The following is a 6,954-nucleotide window of genomic DNA, read 5'->3' on the forward strand; positions in this document are numbered from 1 at the left end:
CCTAAGTGGGCTGTTTTGTAGATCGCACTGAGACTTAGAAACCAAGATAAGGCTGCAGGTTCTGTGCTTGAACTTTTTAGTAATCTGTGATTAATTGCTGGAGGATGACATCAGAAATGTCCCTGCTCTTTTTCTTCTTTCTTTTTTTTTTTTTTTAGCTCCTATTTCCTTAGCCTTCTGTTCTCTTGCCTTTTCCCTTTTCTCTTTCATTTTTTTCTCTAATTAATTATAAATAAAAAAGCCTGCACGTTCTGTGCTGTCACTTGCAATGTATAACTCTTCACCAGCAATGACTTTAGCTGACAGTTTGTAATTAGATGAAGATAGAAGTTCTCTAAGTTCCAGCAGTGTATCTGCACTTCTTGTCTTCTGGGTGTTTTTGCAAACTTAACTGTGTAAATCAGGACTTTTACATGTGAACATGTAGAATTGTTTCTGCTTCTATAGCCAATCAGATTAGTATTATTTAGGTCACATCTTTGCAAGAAAGCCGTGTTATGTTGCAATATCAGCTATGGGAGTGATTTTTTTTTTTTTTTCTGACTGGGGAAAATCCGAGTGCAATATGCAGCTAAACTAGAAGAATCCCCGCAAAGACATCAACAAAACAAATCATGCTTTTTCCTGGGAGAGCTTATTTCTCTTTGGGTAGAGCTCTACAGGTAAGATTACTCTTTTTATTTCATTTCCCCCCCCCCCCCCCCCCCCCCCCGTGCTCCGCACAGCGCTACCCCCGGGCCAGGCTGCCAGCATGGCCGCAGCGGTGCGGCCCCACCGCCGGCAGGCCTCGGGCCGGGCCCCCCGGCTCCTGAAGCCCCGGGTGTCGGCGGCCGGAGCCGGGCGGGCAGCGAGCCCCGAGGGCGGCGAGAGGCGGCCCGCAGGAGCTCGGGGCGGGCAGGCGGCCGGCCGCCATCCCGCTGTGCCCCCCGGGGCAGGCCGCGGCCCTCGGCGGGAGCGCTGTGGGTCGCCTCAGGGGCCAGCGCGGCCTCCTGCGCTCCAGCGGGCAAAGAACCCTCTGTGCACCTCATGCCAGTCTTTAAAGTTCACCCCGTGATTTTTACAGCATCAAATCCGACTAGCCAAAGTGGCGACTTGGTGGGCTGAGGCGAGGGCTCCTCTTCTGAGCTGCCCCCATGTCCGCTTGGCAAGCTGCCCCGCAGCTCCAAATGCACTTGCTGGGACGGGGATGCTGAGAAGCTGCAAAATGAATTCCTTCTGCGTCCCCTCCACATCTGACCGGGCAATTCCGGCTGACGTTAACAGAAGTGCCAAAAGTGGGAAAACTTAGCTCGTGCTAGCCTTATATAGATCTCGCTGCAGCCTACCTGCTCGATCTGTATTTACTCCCTTTTAGTATCAGTACTGCTCGCTGGGAATTCGTTGTGAGGTTAAATGAAAACTACTTCCCAGAGCAGTAAGAAATATTTAAACACTTCAGGCATTCAGTCTGTGATTCAGAGATTTATTTATAAAACTGTTGATTTTGGGACACTAAACCATTGCATTCAAACTGCAGAAGTGAGTCATATTTGTGGGAGGTAATTACTACCAGAAAGCACAACTAACTTTTGTAGGTTTCTCTGTAAAATGTCCACTTATGATCTGCAACTACTAAAAATAACATGCCTTGCTAGATTTCAGCATGTTATCTTTACAGAATTATGTGGCTTTATATGTTCTGTTTTCCTGACATATGATAAAATAAATGACTAACATGCTTGAGAATTTATTTGGGTGTTTTATGTGGACTGTCCTGACCAGGTAACTTATTCAGCTTACATATGTTTCGTGAAGAACCAAAGACTTTGTTGTTACTCTTAAAGAAAAGGCATTTGTCATAGGAACAATGATTGGAGCTAGCACTTACAAATAGCGTTTGTTCGTCGTAAAGGTCTCTGGATTTCTTGTTTTATCCAAAAACACAATAATCTACTCAGTCTGTTCCGAGTAGGTCTTGAGGGAGTTCCAGATGTCCAACACCTGCAGGAGCTCCTTGCAGGGCAGGAGGGAACTTTCCTCATTATCCCTCAGTCATGACTGAGGAATTTAAGTTTATTTAACTTGTGGTCACTTAGCAGCACTCCCTACCAGCAGATGAGTCAGATGCTATGCCACCTATCCTAAGGGAATACGCTGCAGTTGGATTCAGAAAAAGAATGTCATCCATCCTGGCACACGAGGCTTTGAACAGTTTTTCCCATGCCACTCTGAGAGAACTTAAGGTGCACCGTAAACCCAAGTGGCCTTTCGCTGCTCACAGACCAGGAGTCATTGCTAACAGATCAAAAATGGAGGTGCTATCCAGAATTTAAACCACAGACCTCTGGGTATCTCCTTCCTCTCCAAAATTTGCAGTTATAAAAGAGGCTTCCTTAAAAACTGCAATTACCTGTGTCAGTAATTTGCCCGCAGTCAGTCATCTCTGCCACAGTTCCCGGCGTCTCATAACTGATCAGAGTTGGGAAGTCTTTCTTCTGATTTCTGTGTTCCTCCACAGTGAATCGAGCTCCCACAGACCGCACAGCCTCAGTGAGGTAGTGGTGGCGGTCAGAGGTGGGGAGGACAGGATTTGCGCTTGCTTTTCCATAACTAAAAAGTATTATCTTTTACTATGCCTCTTTGAGCAGCTCCACCCTATTCTAACCACGGTTCTCTGACAAACACTTCATTTATTTTTCCTTTTTTTTTTTTTTTCTCTCTTTGCTTGGATCAGATTTTAATTACCAGCTGGCTCTGGGCAAATGTGCTGCTCTTGGCCATGCCCTTTGGTTTGCTGGCAGAGGGACTGTCCACAATAAGGGATCTGCCTGTGCTGATGGGATGCTACCATGATGTGCCCACTCGGGAGGAGGGCTGGGTGAGTGCCCACCCATGCCTCGAGACACACGTGTAGGATGTCGGCTGGTGGCCAGGGAAGGTCAGGACTGACTCTCACCAGCACTGAAGTAGGCTTGGGTACACTCTCCAAGAAGTTATGAATTGTATATTTGAGGGGCAGTATCAGTGCTACTTGCTGCAGGAAGGCAAAATTGTGTTTTCCCTTGAATTCATTCTACAGGAAAATAAGAATTATGATTTCAATCTGATTAATGGCCCACTCGTGCTAGTGTCTTCAGCCAAGGAGCAAGGGTCCCCAAAGCTTCAGATACAAAGATAAAACCTGGTACTAAATCTTTATATAATAAGATGCTTGTTAGGCAAAAATCTTCCTAATATCAAAGTTATTTTTGCATGAGAGGTTGACGAAAGATGAGCACAAATCTCTTGTGAAGGCTTATCTGGTGGCTTTCAAAAGGAAGCAGTTGCATCCTGAAAAAAGTGCAGCAATGGCCTTGATATCAGAAAACTATTTCACCAGATAGCCATAAGTTATGGATATTATTTCACAGAATAGTCACTATCAAAATGCATTAAAGATAAGCATAGGTATTTCTCTTTCCACTGACATTTTAGAGCTTTCAATGTCCATGTTAGATGGTGGCTTAAACCAAATAGTCCTTACAGTAAAATTGGCAAGGCAGTTTAATTGCTTTGGTCCTTTAGTTGGTGTATTAGGGATTCAGTGGTCACATGTAATAAAGTTAAACCCACATTCACCAAGCTTAAACATTTCTTAGATGTAATTTAACTTTGTAATCTCAAATAGATATTCTTTGTCAATAATTTTTAACCTTCCCAATTTTAGAAGTTAAGCTTTGCCTGTGCATCATGCTTGTGTCGAGGAGGGGTCTCTGTTAACTCCTCTGCACCCCTTCCAGCCTCTCAGAAAGCCTCTCAGGAAGGCTTTCACCAGAGCTGGTGTTCCCTGCTCAGCTTCAGGCTGTGTTGTGAGCTGAAGGGCTTGAGGCAGGCTGTGTGCTTGCTGAAGTTGGTCTGCTTTTCTGCTTTCTGACTCAAAAGTTCTTCTGCAGCAGTGAGAGTGGTGTATCCTGCTTCACTCAGGCATTTAGATCTGCCTACAGTTGCCTAAAGTCAGCCTCACATATATGCAAAATATAATCCTGGTGGGAACCAGCATTTCCCTGGAAGAGCTGTGTCCCAGCCACATCTCATTTAACACTCCTGCACCACGTTTGCTGTTATTTCACAGGAGAGAGAAATACGAGGGAAGAGAATCGTATTTAAATTGTTTGTATTTCTTGAGCCTGGTTCAAATCCCATTAAATTATACTTCTGCATTACAGTTACTTGGTCTTCTTTGGGATACCACTTTTGCTCCTGAGCGAGCAGACAAGGGGCTGAATGCTGCTGTTCCTGCCTTGCTCAGCTCCATCACCAGTGGTGAGGCCACACACGGTTTTGGGGTGATGTTTGCTGAAATCCCAGCTCTAGCTCCCAGTTGGAGCAGGGGGTGCTAAGCCAGCATGGTGGAGCGCCTGCTGCCACTGCTGCAACATGAAGCAGATAAAGGCAGAGAAAAGGCGTAATCCTGCTGGGAGGGCTTGATTAGCAGCAAGGAGGGCTTGGCTGGAGGGTTTGAAGGAGTTGCCGATTAAATGCTGCTCCAGCTCCCACCCCAGGGGTTAAACCAGGCTTCCTCCCCCCCCTTCCCCCACTCCACTATTTTTAAGCAGTTAGTTGGTGCAACCTCCTGTGAGTTAGACAGGTGGAAACGGTTCTTTATGGCATTTCTCCCTTTCTAACAAGGACCAACCTGCTCCGGGGCTTTGGGGTAAGGGAGTGTTCAGGCCAGTAATTGACCTTCTTGAGATGAACAGCAGACCAAGACCTTTCTGATGCCAGAGCACCAAGGAGTGGGCTGCAGCCCCCTGCGTGGCCCTGTTGCCCATGTTGGCAGGGCTGCAAGCATACATCCAGCATGGGCTTCCCACTCTGGTCTCCCATGGCCACCCCTTTGCTCCCATCCTTGCTGCCCCTCTGACTTCTGTCTCCTACAAGATGCTCACCTGCAGCTCCAGCTCTGTGCAGGATTACCAAGCCCAGACTTTGCACTGAGACTAACCGTGTGCCTTCTTGCTTCTCTGCCCTTCCTGCTTTGTGGAGGATCCTACCTTGTAGCTTCTTCAGAGACACTTTGCCTTGATATGGAGAAGTGTAAGAAAGGCTGCCTGCAAGACAGAACGGCGACTGCATTTTGGTATGGAGCTCGAGTCCTGCAGTCTCTCATTTAAGCGTTTGTAAGGGCAGTCAGAAGCATTTCCAAGCCAACCACTTCCAGTGATTCACCTTCAGGGGACCTAGAATTGTGGTGGGGACTACAGAGATAAAGACTGGTGATGGATTACTGATAAAAAGAAAGAAATTTTAGTAAAACAAGTTAACTGCTAGCTGACAATTTGTTTGCCAAGTTTTAGTCCCGTCGAGCTGAAGTGGCCAAGTTCTTAATGCCAACAATTGAGGTTTGTAAAGGAAATACCAAATCAACCTTGGCGGAAAAAGAGGCAGACATTAAATTACAGAGCAAAGAATGCATTTGCTTTGTAGGTGGAGAAATAAACAAGTTACTAAAAGGAAAATAAGTTTGACTTTTCCAGTTTGATTGTTTGATTCCTGTCCCTAAGCAAAAAGAGGCCAAAGAGGAAAAGTGCAACATTTATCAGTAACTGTTGAGCTCGAGCAAACGCTCGGCAAGCTGTACAGAATTGTTGGCAAGGGGAGCGGGGAAGGGGACTGATACAGGGAAGTGCTGCAGAACTGCTCAGAAACTGTTGGTCTGTCTCATCATGTAAAGATTTAAAAAGAGACCAGACCACAAACTCCTGACTGTTTTTTTTTCTTTTTTTTTTTTTTTTTTCCAGCAAGTGCCAAAAAGACACATTCTTTAATGTATGCAATAGTTTTTCTTGGATACAATGTCGACAATATACACTTGTCATTGGACGTATTTGTGTAATTTTCCCTCTATAATGTGTAACAGTGTGCCCCTGAATTCCTGCAGCAGCAGAAGACCAGCTGAATTCACCGTAAAGGCTACCTTCCATCCAAGAGGCATTCCATCGGAGCTGCAGAAACTATTCACGGTGCAGGGACTGCCAAGGCACACTGGAACGAGGATATCAAAATCTTCTTCTGTAATATTATTTCAGTCATTTCAGTTTTATAAAGGACAAAAGAAAACATTACACATTGCATGGGTAGGCTTATTTGTCTACTCTACAAGGCCGAACGTGACAGCTCTGCCTGAAAAACCACTTCGCAGAATTAGCAGGTTTATTTTGCACTGCAGCTTGCCAAAGCCCGATTTCCAAACCCAGTGATGGACATCACAAAGAAGACAGTAGAGAAATGCCAAAGCATAGGTGCTGGTTCTTGTACAGGAACAACCTAGAGCTAACTCGGCCAAGCAAATCCTGCACCAGTTACATCCACAACACCCATGTTGTGCGTGTAGCTACCGGCGGAGACTGGCAGGCAGCGGCCACCCTTTCCAGACTACTTTGTGCATATTACCTATGAGTGAATGTCGTCCTGGTTTTAACTTGCTAGCTCAATGCAATGCTTTCCTGTTCAATTAAGCAGATGTCATGCTACAGCAGAGTACTTCTGGTGTTTCTGCTGTAAATTATTCAAATCTGAAAAAGAAACAGTACTGGCTAATATTTGGGTACTCAATCACATACAGCAGGCACCTATACGTCCCTTCTGCAATGGCTGTAATGAGCTGCTGCTGCAGTTTTGCTGAATACACTGAATAGTGTTCTGTTTTTCTGTTCTTTCTGAATTGTCCTTTTCTATTAAAAAAAGTGTTTAATAAATTTTAAGTATATATGGGAGCGCTTTATCATGTGTGAGTTTGTAACCCTTATGATGCATAGGATGATACAGGCTATTGTTGCTCTTCCTTAGTCAATGCACAAACTTTATAGTTGTAGCCTACCAAATAAAATCAGAGATAAGTTTTACTGATGAAATGATCTGTAACAACAGGAATGCATTATTTAGTTTTCCTGATATGCTCCTTGCTGGAGGTAAATAAGATATCATAGCAATATC

At 45.1% G+C, this 6,954-nt stretch overlaps 1 long non-coding RNA gene across 1 annotated transcript; it reads left to right on the top strand.

Moving 5' to 3' along the window:
• The first annotated feature begins 204 nt into the window (after positions 1–204).
• On the top strand, positions 205–6,734 carry LOC121064661. Its single transcript, XR_005816608.1, has 2 exons — positions 205–662; positions 5,760–6,734. It is a non-coding gene; the product is annotated as an uncharacterized LOC121064661 (long non-coding RNA).
• The last annotated feature ends 220 nt before the right edge of the window (positions 6,735–6,954 follow it).

Source organism: Cygnus olor, chromosome 2 (genome assembly GCF_009769625.2).
Source record: "Cygnus olor isolate bCygOlo1 chromosome 2, bCygOlo1.pri.v2, whole genome shotgun sequence".
In the NCBI taxonomy this organism is placed as follows: domain Eukaryota; kingdom Metazoa; phylum Chordata; class Aves; order Anseriformes; family Anatidae; genus Cygnus; species Cygnus olor.